General features: G+C 45.2%; 1 long non-coding RNA gene across 1 annotated transcript in view; it reads right to left on the reverse strand.

Moving 5' to 3' along the window:
* LOC308479391 overlaps positions 1-14,086 on the reverse strand; it is a 119,973-nt gene extending 105,887 nt beyond the window's left edge. Inside the window, exon 1 of the long non-coding RNA XR_013987661.1 lies at positions 13,916-14,086. This is a non-coding gene — a long non-coding RNA (uncharacterized lncRNA). The remainder of the gene's footprint in view (positions 1-13,915) is intronic.
* Between the last annotated feature and the right edge of the window lie 240 nt (positions 14,087-14,326).

Here is a 14,326-nt window from a genome sequence, read left to right on the forward strand (position 1 = left end):
TTAAGAATTATTTCCTGAATAGCCTGAACAAACAACAGTAGTTCCAGTCTAAAGCACTTCATATGTTTCAGAGAGAGTTCTAAAGTATAAAAATGAGGCAGGGAAAACTGAAATCCCTGAGGTGTGATACTGGCTCTTTCAGCCAAAGGCAAAGCATCAAACTATCCCCAACCCCCATGCCCAGCCTTCCCCTTTGCAAACTGTGAAGGGTTAATATGCTTCCTTCACAGTTTATATAGTCTCTGGCTTTGTGTTAGGTTGAAATAGGTATTTAGGTATTAGAGCTGTTAATCGCTTTTCCACACACAAAAGCGTCTGGCAAAGCAATTGACAGCGTAAAAGACATTAAAGCCACATATAAAACAATAATAAAACACAATATACCTCAACATGCTCACCCAAGGATATTGGTTAGAAGGCAAATCTCGCTCACCTCACTAGAAGATGAGCACTGAAAGAAAAGTCCTCCCACCAAATGCATAATTCACTGCCCTCCAAATTAACAGTCAAAAACCCTGGGTGAACAGAATCCTGGTGCCTAAAAGCAGACAATGATGGAGCCAAGGTGTTTACCGTTCCACAAATGGGGAGCCACCACCGAAAAGGCCCATCCTAGTGTCACCATCTTCCTCACTTTGCTTAGAGGAGACACAAGGGTCTCTGAAATAGGCTTTCACCAGGCTCATATGGCAACTTAGTCTACTTCCCACTTCATTTGCTTCTTTGGCACAGTCCCTTCATTGGCACAGGGTAAAGGGTCCAGTCGTGACCGACTCTGGGGTTGCGGCACTCATCTCGCTTTATTGGCCGAGGGAGCCAGCGTACAGCTTCTGGGTCATGTGGCCAGCATGACCAAGCCGCTTCTGGCGAACCAGAGCAGCGCACGGAAACGCCGTTTACCTTCCCGCCAGAGCGGTACCTATTTATCTACTTGCACTTTGACCTGCTTTTGAACTGCTAGGTTGGCAGGAGCAGGGACCGAGGAACGGGAGCTCACCCCATTGCGGGGATTCGAACCGCTGACCTTCTGATCGGCAAGTCCTAGGCTCTGTGGTTTAGAACACAGCGCTGTGGTAACCAATTGACGGAAACCAGCCGTCATTTTGGGGTGCAAGGCAAAGAAAAACACACACAAAGGCAATATTTCCATGGACGGAGGGTAAAAAGCTCCTTCCTCTCTCTCCTCCGATTTTATTATCCTTTGTTCTCTCCAGCCGCATGGCTGCATTCCAATGTCTCACGTTACCTACATCCGGTCAAGGCTTTTACCCACCCACAAACGATATAGGGTTACACTGCCCAGAGGGGGGGGGACATAACTCCATATGAGGTCATGCATTCCAATACATTGTAAAGCTCAGAGTGCTGGTCAGCCGAGGTCAGGGGGCACCCTGCAATATTACAAGCCTTTACCATGGCTATGACTCCCACATGCCCTCTTTCTTTATTTAATTAATCAGTACCAATACGGTTATATCGAGTGTGATAGACGACTCATGTGAGACCGGAAGCGGGCCGCGGACTGGAGAACCATGCAGTACATACAGAAATTAAAGAAGGAATACATTGTATACAGCAACACAAAATAATGCAAATAACTACTATAATGATCACTAAAATCAATAAATGTCGAAGCCAACTTCCATCTGGAAGCCAAGAATATAAGAATTCTGATTCCAAGCTGCATGGTAGCTTCTTTTCTAGTTTATTAGCCATGCACTGGTGTCACTTCTATAGCACTGAAATTGGTCACTGTATGTTCCTGTAAGAGAACAAGAGCTATTAAAAGTGAAATTCAATGTATATTGACAGTTTGGATATATGCCCCATGATTCTTTCCCCTCCTTAATTTGAAAATAAATGGGTGCAGGCTCATGGAGGGTGAAGTGTACTGGGGGCCAAAAAGTTTGCTTAGGGGATATAATATTAGTAAATCGAAAAGATCCATTGACAGGCACATCATGAAGCATTATGCCTGAATGACTGGCAAAGGGCGGCATGTGCATACATAACCAACATTTAGAAGCATGCAATAAACTGGTAAACTTAATCATATCTTGTACAAAAATATTATTCCTCCATATCTTATGATAATTTTCTACCCTAAAAGTCTTATTCAACAACGCTGTCCTTATAGTTCGAAAGTGGCTGAGCCGTAGATGCTGCCAGCCAGAGTAGGGTTCAGGCGACAGCTGCTTGCCAGCCGATAAGGTGAAATATGGTGGTTTCAACTGGACTGGGTCGTCTGCTTCTCTTCCTTGTATAATGATGCAGCAAAAGATGGCAAGGCAAATGGTTAGGAAGGCGCATCCGCGGTTAAAGACTCGCCATGGCCGCACGCATCGAGCTGGAACCCACAAAGGCTTGTCCTCGACGTCCACTGCCGCTTACCCTCGTCCCCACGTGATCAGCGGGACAGGTCCATGCCATGTGGGATCGGGCAAGCGTCGGTACACCACCAAGGGGCAGGGGAGTGCCTCCTCCTTCCTAAAATGCAATTAAGCGGGGGTATGGGTCCTAAGATGTGGACATAAAAATATGGTTAAGTACAAAAAGAACTTGGTGAACAGCCGAAGGGATATCTGCTGTTGGTATGCTTCGGCCACCAAGCTGTTTAAACAATAGTGTTTTGAACGTCAGGTGTGCTCTTTCCACTATAGCTTGACCTGTGGAGTTAAAGGGTATGCCATGAGTTAATTTCACATTCCACAACATACAAAATTCTGAAAATGTTTTAGAAATATATGCTGGACCATTATCAGTTTTGATACGCGCAGGTTTACCCATGACTGAGAAACAGCGGATAGTGTGCTGAATGACATGCCGAGCTGTTTCCCCCCTCATGGGCGTAGCCCATATGAATCCAGAGTGGGTGTCCACCGTGAGGTGAACCTTGGAGAGTGGAGCCAACACAGGTGTGTGTGTGACATCCATCTGCCAACACGCCAATGCAGACGTGCCCCTAGGATTGACAGCATCAAAAGGAATGGCCAGCTGAGAAGCACATTGGGAAACTATATCCCTTGCTTGGGCCAAGGGAATAGAAAAATGATTTGCCAATGCTTTCGCAGGAAGGTGAAAGGTGTTATGACCTAGTATAGGATCAGAAAAGAGAGAAAAGGCAGAAATGTCCCTCAAAGCCGCATCTGCTCTTGCATTGCCTCTGCTAAATACCCTGGGTGCGATGTGTGGGAGCGAAGATGTGCAACATAATAAAGGAACTCTCTGTGCTGAAGTAAGCTTGCAGGGAAAGAAACAAGGAAAACAAGTCAGAATCCAAGGAAGGAGTTATATAAGATATTGGTAAAATAGCAAAAAGGCGATATACATACTGAGTATCCACAATAAGATTGAAAGGTTGGGTAGAAAAGGATTGAAAGGCAAGAATCACAGCCGCTAGCTCTGCTCGCTGGGCAGAAGACTGTGAAGGGGTAAATAACCATTTCCATTTTCCTCCCTCCTCCCACGTCACTACTCCCCTACTTCTTGTTCCATCCGTGAAAAGGGGTCAATGCAGAGGGGAGAGGTGTGAGAGATGAGGGGGTAGCCAAACATAGGTGACCTGTGTCAGAAATGTCAAACGGTCATCCTTTGGAGGGTTAAAAATGATGACACCTATAAAATCATCTAAAGCAATTTGCATGGCAGCATTTGTTATCAATAAATGCTGCTGTTCAGTCTGTGAGAAAAGTAAATAAATTGAGGTAACATCATAACCGCTTAAAGTTATCGCTTGTGAATGTCCTTTGATAACAGTGTCTGATGTGGATTCAATTACTGAATAAATGTTCTTCGATGGGATGTGCGGTAAATGTAACCATTCTATAATGCAGATAGTCTTCTTCTTGTTCCGCCTGAGCATATAAAATTCCTGTTGGCACAATGGTGTAGCAAACACTGCCAGATGCAGCTTGTGTGCAGCACCTCTAGGTGGCACATGCAGAAAGGTTTCAATGCTTCACTCACAAAATGTTGACAAAGTGTAGGGGAGTTCCGCATGCCTTGAGGCAGGACAATCCACTGATATCGCTGGTTGGGCTGCGAATTGTGATATACTGGCAATGTAAAAGCAAACTGTTCCTTGTCTGCTGGAGCCAGTGGGATGAAGATGGTTCAATGTGGCCGAAAGTCAATTGTTCAGAAATAAGCTGTTCAGAAACAAGATGGTGTCATTGCTGTGGATTTTCCTTTTGGTGGAGGCCACCGTTCTACCCACACTGAGGTATCGGTGATCCTGGTTTGCCACGCTGGAAACGTTGTATCGGTGGCTACAGGCTGGTTTTTATTTTGCGCTGCCACCAGCAGATGAGCTGCTGTACCTACAGACTGACAAATGCGAAGCATGGCTGCTGTGTCTGTGGCAGGATTGTGTATTATCGGTTGTAACGCAACCTTACAATCCTCATTGGCATTTCCAAAGGCCAATTGTTTGATAATTATTTGTTTGGCTTCAGGATTTTCAATTTGGCTGCTCACTGCTGTAATCAGCCTGTCCATAAAGGAAGAATATGATTCTCTTGCCTCTTGCCTGATTGAACTCCACCTTGACTGAATACTGGGTTCTGGGATTTTTCTCATTGCTTGTTTAGCAGCAAGAGCAGTATCCCTCAATAAGATCTGCAGCAGTGTGGCTTGTACTGAAGCCTGAGCAAAGGCCCCACGCCCCATCATAGCATCCATCACATCTGCGAGGGTAAGATTAGGATTATTCCCTCTTGCTTGTTGCAGTAAGGCAGGAGCATAACCACGACAGGCGATTTCCCATTCATGAGCAAATAATACACCAGCTGATGGGGGTAAAACTGTACGTGCCAAAAGCTTGATGTCATCTGGCACCAACAGCTGGGCTAATGTGGCTTCCAAAAGCGCCTGTGTGAATGGTGCTTGAAGTCCATTTGTCCTGACTGACAATTGGAGCTCTTTCAAGATTTTAAAGTCAAAAGGTTGGTGCTGGGCTTGAGTTCCTGCTGGAGCACCAGCAGGGGGCACAATAACAGGGAATGCCACAGTATCCTGAATTAAGGAACAGGCAAGGACTGCACGTTGAAAAGTGGTAGCTGGTCCTGCCTCTGAAAGATTTGGATTATTGCCAGCCAGACCACGGTATTTTTGCAGGATTGGGTCCTCTGGTGAGGAACTGTAATCTGGAGGCTTGGGGTCTGGAGCTGCTGGCAGGGCAAGGATTGGAACAAACTCTAACACAGCAGGCTGGATTAAGGAAGCTGGAGGTTGTGTTGGCAATGCAGCCAGGGAGATATTTTTTGGTGATAAAGAACCCATAGCATATCGAACCTTGCACCAAGCATTTAAAATCCGAACACTTATGTTGGGGAGCTCATGAAAATGTTCACCAATCTTGTCCCAATGTTTTAATTCGCATGTTCCATTCAAAGGGAACCAGGGATAATGTTCATCAATGCACAGAATGAGCTGTATCAAATCACCCTCAGGAACTTCCAATTTGTTGGAGGAGAGGAGAAATTTTAAGTCTTTTAAAAATTTCTGTTGGGGAGTAGTCAAAGAGCTGCCCATTTTTCAAAAATCAATATAATAGAAGGGATCGAACTCACCGGGATCTTTTTAAGATGATTAGCGCTTGCAATCCTTGCCGGACGTAGTGAGCTGATGATAACCACTGCTTGGATCGAAAATCCTCTCACAGTTTCTTTTAAAATCCTCTTAGTCTGCCTCAGACTGTTTGCTTCAAGTTGCTTCTTTTTTCTCTTTTAAAAACCTCAGCCGTATCCTTTTATTCAGCCTCACACGGGGCACCACTTGTGGTAACCAATTGACGGAAACCAGCCGTCATTTTGGGGTGCAAGGCAAAGAAAAACACACACAAAGGCAATATTTCCATGGACGGAGGGTAAAAAGCTCCTTCCTCTCTCTCCTCCGATTTTATTATCCTTTGTTCTCTCCAGCCGCATGGCTGCATTCCAATGTCTCACGTTACCTACATCCGGTCAAGGCTTTTACCCACCCACAAACGATATAGGGTTACACTGCCCAGAGGGGGGGGGGACATAACTCCATATGAGGTCATGCATTCCAATACATTGTAAAGCTCAGAGTGCTGGTCAGCCGAGGTCAGGGGGCACCCTGCAATATTACAAGCCTTTACCATGGCTATGACTCCCACACAGCGCCACCCGTGTCAGCTGAAAACTATTTGCTGGCAAAACTAAACGCCATTCTATTTGGTTTTTAAATCAAATTTGGTGCCAGTACTGTTAACATGACCACACAGGGCTACATTTCTGATAGGTCACCAGCTTTTCTATGCCCATCTATTAAGCAGCATAGTGAATTGGGGACCCAGTTCCTTCTGGTGCAAACTGCATGTTCTATCCACTGCATACCCCACACAGGCTCTGTGTTGCACCAGGCAACTCTAATGTCAAATGTTAGTGTGTCACCAAGGAGCGGACCCAGGAGGACTGCCAAGTTAAGCAGTGAAACCAGATCTATCTCCAACATATATTTTTTCTTTAAATCAAACTGCTAAAAGTAGAACATTGAGGCATTTCTGCAGGCCACTGAGCGCAAAAAATATTTGTGAAAGACGGCATCATGCCTCTGGGGGCTGAAGTTTAGGTATAAAACAATACACTGTATCAGCTCTGTACCCCGTGTACGTTTTGGACTACCACTCCCATCCGCCCAAGCAGCGTGACAGCTGGGGCTAATGGGAAGTGGAGTCCAAAACATTTGCAGGTTATCTAGTTGGCGGGGCTGCTGTACAGTTCTTTCCCAGCTTTTCAGTCCCGCTTCTGCCTGTGCTCACTCCCATATGCTTTAACGGCTCAGGACTGCAACATCTCAAGGACCGCCTCTCTTCATAGGAGCCTACCTGGACCCTGAGATCATCTTCTGAGGCCCTCCTTCGTGTGCCACCTCCTCGAGAGGTCCAGAGGGTGGCAACACAAGAACGGGCCTTCTCTGCAGCGGCTCCCCATCTGTGGAATGTTCTCCCCAGGGAGGTTAGGCTGGCGCCTTCATTATACACCTTTAGGCACCAGGCAATAACATTCCTCTTTAACCCAGCTGACTGACATCCAATGCCCTTTAAAATGTTTTGGAGAGGGCGGGGGGATTATTGCCTTCTTCTTTTTAGGTCTATTACGAGTTTTGTGTTTTTATTTTGTGTTTTTTATCTTGTGGACCAACTTGCAGGTATAGGGTGTTATACAAAGTTTAATCATCATAATCTCGCTTTTGAAGGATTATCAAAATTAACCCAAATTCCCTGTTGCTGTCATAGCGATATTATTTATGGTGTCCATTTATGCAGCAAAGGATTGCTGTTGTTTTTTAAAGGACCTGATACTCTCTGTCCCACTTAAACAGGTTTGATTCCCTCTTCTTCTGTGATTTACCGGCCTGGTAAAACTCCGGGTTCCGCTATTGTTTCCTCCTGCAGGCACTTCAGCAAACCCGACGAATAGCTCGCTGGAGAAAAGTTGTCACATCCGCCGATTCATCAACACTTTCCCCCTGCAACTGCGCTACCTGTGCCATCTGTGTTTAGCACTTACAAAGGAACCTCTTTGCAACTGCCATACAAATCAGGGGCACGCTGAAGGTCACGCTGAAGGGAATTTCAGGACACCAAGAAGATGTTCAGCTGCACAGTGCTAAGCAATAACAGCATCCCTACACAAGTTCTCTAAACTCCCAAGCTGCTCCTCCCCAGCCTGGAGCTGCCGAGGGTCCACTGGGAAATGTGTATTATGCCTGGGTTAATTTACTGATTAATCTCTAGTCAGTGGTTTGTGCTTTCCCCAGATGGCCAATTAAAATTTACAACTGGCAGAACAGTGCCCTGTTGGCAGACTGCTGTGGGGGCCGAAGCTAGAGGCAGTGACAGAAGGCGTGGGCCTAATTTCTGCCTTAAAAGAGAGAGAGAGAGAGTGAGGAAACAAGCAGGCGATGGGCTTTAATCAGAAGTAGTATATAAGCCAGGTTTACGCAGGGAGTGTGGTATGCATGGTGCAGTTTACAACTCTGGTGCTATTTACTCTGCAACACTCCCAGGACTGCTCCAGTATTCCAGGCATCATCGGTTTTACCAACAGCAAATATAACTGACAAAATCAGCCAGGGGGCACAACTGATTTAACAGCTTTTGAAATGTAATAGCCTCCCCCTCCCGCCCACCCCATCCCCGATTTGCAGTCCCCATGGATTGATAGTCTAATATCATTCACTTCCTCACAAATATATAAAACATTCACAGTTGTTTGCGTAAATCAAAGACAAAGTGCTGCGTGTGAAGCTGATAATAAGTAATGCTCTGATACATATAAAAGATAACATACTTTTATAGCAACAGCAGTTGGGGGGGGGGAGAGAAATCACCCTTTTTTGTCACTCTTCTCAAATTGCACCGGCGCATGGATCGGAATAAAATATGGCAATGGACTATTTCAGATAAATTTCAGTAAAGACCGACAATTTTAATCTGATTTACGTATGTGTTTTTAAAGTATTTCTGAGAAGTAAAACAAACAAACAAACATGCAAACGAAAAAACCAAGCACGTACTGGTTATTGGGCACGGGGAAATCCAGAGTAAAAAATAAATAAATCTTGCATTTAATACATTTATGTAATTTTAGGGTACTTGATAGATTACGGAGAAATAATGTATCAAACCAAAATAACTATACAAATGTATAGACTGCCATCATATTGTGCAGTGAAGCCACAACGGGGTGTGTGTGTGTGTGTGTGTGTGTGTGTGTATATATATAGTTGGCTTCATGAATATTGATGGTAAACTTAATAACAACAAACCCCAGGAGCATAGTCAACCATTGCTGCACAGTATGCATAATGCCCATTAATAATAGCAGGAATTAGATGCATGGGCTGGGGTGGGGGGAGAGACCAGGCATGCCATAGAACTGATGCTGAAATCTCCTACTCTCAGTAACACGTCGGTCTCACAACAATAATCCTAGGGCTTTACTATAGTGTTTTAAAAAACAATGCACACAGTACAGCTGGTAAAGACAAGGCGGCTCGCCAGAAAGTGAACTCATGGGGCCGTGGAAGCACCACTGTGCTTTTGGAGCATCCACCGGCAGGCAGGCAGGCGGGTCCATGTCTCGTTGGACCAGTGAATAAACACTCTGAAAGAGCATCTCCACCCCCAGCATTCAGCCTTTCTGGCCGCCTAGAGCAGCCCTGCACTTCTGCCTGCACCTCAGAGCTGGGTCTCTCCTCCTCCTCACCTGCTCTTCAGCAGCCACTATGAGCTGCCCAAAGGAGGAGGCCGGGAGCGACAGCCATGGAGAGGCAAAAAGATGTTCCCTTGCCACCACTGCCTCTTGGGACAAGCGCTGGCTCATCCTCTTCTCTGAGCTCAGCAGCGGCAGCAGCGGCAGGAGAAATGGGGACATTCTGGGATCAGATCAGAAGCCGGGATGGCTTTCATAATTCTGGGGCTGTCCCTGGAAAATAGGGACACTTGGAGGGTATCAGGCAATGAAATCTTGGCTGTTCATGAACTTTTTATTGATTTATATTATATCGTGGTACCTCGGGTTAAGAACTTAATTCATTCCGGAGGTCTGTTCTTAACCTGAAACTGTTCTTAACATGAGGTACCCTTTTAGCTAATGGGGCCTCCTGCTGCCGCCACACGATTTCTGTTCTCATCCTGAGGTAAAATTCTTAACTTGAGGTACTACTTCCGGGTTAGCGGAGACTGTAACCTGAAGCGCCTGTAACCTGAAGCATCTGTAACCCAAGGTACCACTGTAGACCAAATCGGCTTCCAAGAGGTTTGCAACAGTAGAATCAATTGATAATTAGCATACAAAATAACATCAAAATTAAAATACACAATAAAATCAATTAAAATATACAATAAAGCAAGCCATTAAAAAGCATAACACTCAAGTACATAGAATCACAAGCTCAGTTCGGGGGAATGCTTGCCTAAACAGGGGTAGCTTCAGGAGCTGGCAGAATACAAATACCCCACAACATCAGTGTCACCAGCGAAAAAGGCGACTGTGTTACTACTGCATGTTACTGCAAGCTGATAATCATCAGGCCATGGCAAAACAAACTGGGTTTCATTAGCTGATTGTAGCTGAACTTACAGGGCCATGAAGAGAAAGATTTGGTTTCCCCCCGCCTCCCAAGAAATCTGGTCTAGAGTTAGTTAGAGCTTTGTATGTAATCAGCAGAACCTTAAGACCTTAAAACGAGAGACAGTACTTGGACTTCTGATACAATCCCCATTGTTTTGAGTGGGCAAGAAATAAAGCCATTTCCATTTGCCATCTTTCTGATTGGCAGGTGTCCTACTTGTCTCCTCTCAGAAGAACCAGCTGGGAGGCACCCTGCCTGTTATTTTCTCCCCAGCAGCCGCCACTTCCTGTCTTGCAGATACCACCCAAGTGTGGGCGAGGAAGGAATCCAAACCATGGAGTGCTTGTGAAATCCAGATGGAGGGGGGCAGCACTCCTGGCAAACTCTCACCTCCTTCTAGGCAGCCAGGGATCAAGCTGTGATCTCCCCAGAACCACCCCTTACAAGATTTAAAGCATGGATGCGTGGTTAGGCAAGAGAGGACGAGAGTGTCTGAGTAACACCAAGCACTTCCAACAGCTTCAATTAAAGTATATTAATTAAAAGAGGGAAGAGCTAAAGAAATGAGACACTGCTTTTGAAAGCAAAATATAGCACATATAATTGAACAGAGATCATAAAGCAGGGCATTGACTAACGCAGCAGAGCAGCCTTTGCAGGCTAGGCCTGTGGGAGAGCACAGAAAGAGTTCCCCTGGGTCATCAAGGACAGAAGCTATTCTGAAAATCACCCTATTTTTATGGGGTGACTCCAGATAGGACTATGACTGCATCAGGTTTTGAATATACAAGCTGATTGCAATACTCAGCCCAAAGTTGAATTACTGGAAGTGATTTAAAAGGTATAAGCTGAGATCATCTCTTCCTAGGCTCCCAGAAGCTTTCTTCTATATTGTGGCAAATAACAACAAGGCTAAGGGCAGGGTGGAAACAGGGGAGAGACATTTTATTCAGTTCACATTTAAATACAAACCTAACTAATTTGCCCTTTCTAAAACAGTATGTGATCTGAAACACAGCCATCCTGCAAAATTGCCATTTCTCCAACTTTTGTCGTGCAGTTCTCCAATATATTCCTGGGGAAATTGTTCATAAAATGCATACGTTACTGGGGGAAAACATACAAAAAGGCATTACATTGTGGGAAAATGCTTTATACAAATGGGTATGTTAGGTAAAATTGCATCCAAAAATGGGTATATTGGGAGAAATTTGCTCTAAAATGCAGATGAATTTTCACATAGACCTTTTTGATGCAAACAGACGTGGAAATGTCGAGAACTGAGCATCAGGTTGGAAAAATGAGAAACTGAGAAAATCCAAAATGCTTGGATTCACCCATCCCTACTCAGTGAGTAGGCATTGACTTGTTGGTGGTTTATGGCTGCAGAGTATCAGGAGCGAGCCAGCAGTAAATCACATGAAGCAAGTGGAGTTAACTCTTTATTAGAAAAAAAAAAAAAACCAGTATTGCCCAGGATTGTCAAGCCTAATGAGCACAGCAAATCTTCTTTGCTAGGACTTGCCCCTATGAGGCAGTTGCGGAGGCTGAAGGCCTTCTCACAGCTGCCTAAGTTAGTGCCCTCCTCTCCAGGGTTTTCCCCAAGCAATCTGAGACTGCACCTGCATAACTGTCTTTGCTCCTCCCGCTTAATGCCTCTCGTGGTTCTGGGAGACCAAGCAGGAGGAAAACTTGTTGCAGCAGGAGGGAGAGACGCCTGTGGCTCTTCACCAGACTGACTCATCTTTGCTTCTTGGCCTCCTGCATCCAGCTTTCCTGATGCAGTTTCTAGTTCTGATTCTGGATTACTCTTTTCCCTAGACTCCCCCTGCCCCCGCTCACTAAGCCCTGTTACCTCTTCAGCTTTCAACACCTCCTCCCAGTCTTTTACTTCTCCCTCTGACCACCAATCCCCTGGCTCTAACTGGGGGTTTCCCAGTTGGTTTCTCCCACCGTTCCTCTGTGTCCAACCAGTCTGTGGCACAGAGGGTCTTTGGGCAGAGGTGTGGAATTGTGTGTGTGTGTGTGTGTGTGTGTGTGTGTGTGTGTGTCTAGAGGAGAAATTTGTATTTGCATCAGAGTTGCACTCTTGGATAAAAACTGGTTGTGGGAGGCCTTCTTTCTCATTTCCATCCGTAGTCTGTTGTTCAAGGATAAATCCGTTGGTGTTTCCTCTTCAGTAATAAAACCATTTATGTTGTCAAGAGAGTGTGCTGGCAAGAAGCTTGAGGGAAATGGTGAGATGCATTGGAAAATGCATTCATTATTATTATTCCCTCTCTTATGTCTCACAGACAGGTTATGGGAAGACACAAATGTGCAACATAACACCCAGGACTGTCTGACTAGAAACATAATGCCATGTTCCATTTATCATAGAGTTCTTGTGTGGGAAATCTTTCTCAGGCTGTGGAGTATTCTAATTCTTACCTTTCTCCAGAACATAACACACCTGACAAAGACAAAGTAGAAGAAAATGGTATGTATGAGACTTTCAGCCGAAAGGTCAGTCTGCATAATTTGAAGCCCTGCTGCATGCCTTTGCCACAACTTTCACTGTGGTTGCAAGAGTTAAAATAGTTAATCTGATTCCACCTCCTTCCCTCCCCCCCTGCCTTTATTCCAGCGGTCGGTGAAAAATAAAAGTGTGAAATGCATACATTTTGATATGCTATAACCTGGGTGTTTTTAACATTTTTGCACTTGGCTCATGGTGTCAAGACGAAATATGGATACACAAAAGCAGCGCTTGGTTTCAGTGCTTTGTGTCCCATGATACACCACAGACATAGGCAAGGATGAGACTCGCTCTTCATCTGATTTACACAGCTGAGCCCCCTCCCAAATGTACTGCTTCATGAGGAGGTGATGAATTAAGATGAGGGGTGCAGGGCATTTGAGGGGGTACATGGCTCATCAGGAAAAGTGGTACATCTTTCTTTCTTTCTTTCTTTCTTTCTTTCTTTCTTTCTTTCTTTCTTATTCAATATATACCCAAGCCTTCCTCCCCAAGGAGCCCAAGGTGGCAAACACCCAAGTGAGAAAACGGTCTAAAAATAATTCCATTACAGATGCAGACTGGGAAAGATATCTACCGTATTTTTCTGTGTATAAGACGCCCCCATGTATAAGACGACCCCTATTTTTTGAGCCCAAAATTAAGAAATAAATAATTGTAACATTCTGTGTATGAGACTACCCCCAATTATAAACTTAATTTTTTGGGGGGGAAATATAGTCTTCTACATGGAAAAATACAAAGGCTTGTTTGTAAGGTGTTTAGTAGGTGCTGAAAAACCAATTGAGATGGCACCTATCTGGCCAATGAGTCACACACTGGTCAGATGTTTGGAAGCTGTGGCTGGATGGCTACGTGGGAGCCGGTTGAAGTTAAATCCTTCGAAGATAGAGGTCCTTTGGCTGGGTCGGGACGATATGGGGTTGGGGGGCCAACTCCCATCCCTTGCGGGAGCGCAATTAGTACCAGCGCCTTCCGTCAAGAGTTTGGGTGTAATCTTCGATGCCTCCCTTTCTATGGAGGCTCAGGTTAAGGTGCTGGTTTTAACCTTTAAAGCCCTATATGGCCTAGGACCCTCATACCTACGGGACTGCCTCTTCTGGTATGCCCCAGGGAGGACCTTACAGTCTGCTAACAACAACACCTTGAAAATCCCATGCCCCAGGGAAATTAGACTGGCCTTGACTAGAGCCAGGGCCTTTTCGGACGTGGCCCCGGCCTCTTCCACAAGAGACCAGGGCCCTGCGGGATTTGACATCTTTCGGCTGGGCCTGCAGGACGGAGCTGTTCCACCAGGCCTTTAGGCAGGATACAGTTTGACTTACTTTCCTTTGTATAAAACAAGCCTGAAGGAGGCCCTCAACCTGCTCACAGGTCTTTGTATGATCAGTGGAAACAGTTGGTCCTGGCAAGTATTAACCACTCTCAGTTCCAACCTGATAATTGCCACCTGCCCAGATTTTAACTTGTTTGAATTAATTTAAAGATGTATTTTAATTAATTGATGTCTGCTTTTATTCATATTGTGTTGTTTTTATGATGTTAGCCACTCTGAGCCCCGCCTCAGCCAGGGAGGGCAGGATACAAATAAATTTGTTGTTGTTGTTGTTTGATGGGAGGCAACTCCAAGGTGTAGGTGCCACCACACTAAAGGCCCCATTCCTGTATTGTGTGGAAGGGACTTCCTGATAAGTTGGTGCCTGC

The sequence above is a fragment of the Podarcis pityusensis genome, assembly GCF_964106645.2.
Source record: "Podarcis pityusensis genome assembly, chromosome: 1".
NCBI classification, from domain to species: domain Eukaryota; kingdom Metazoa; phylum Chordata; class Lepidosauria; order Squamata; family Lacertidae; genus Podarcis; species Podarcis pityusensis.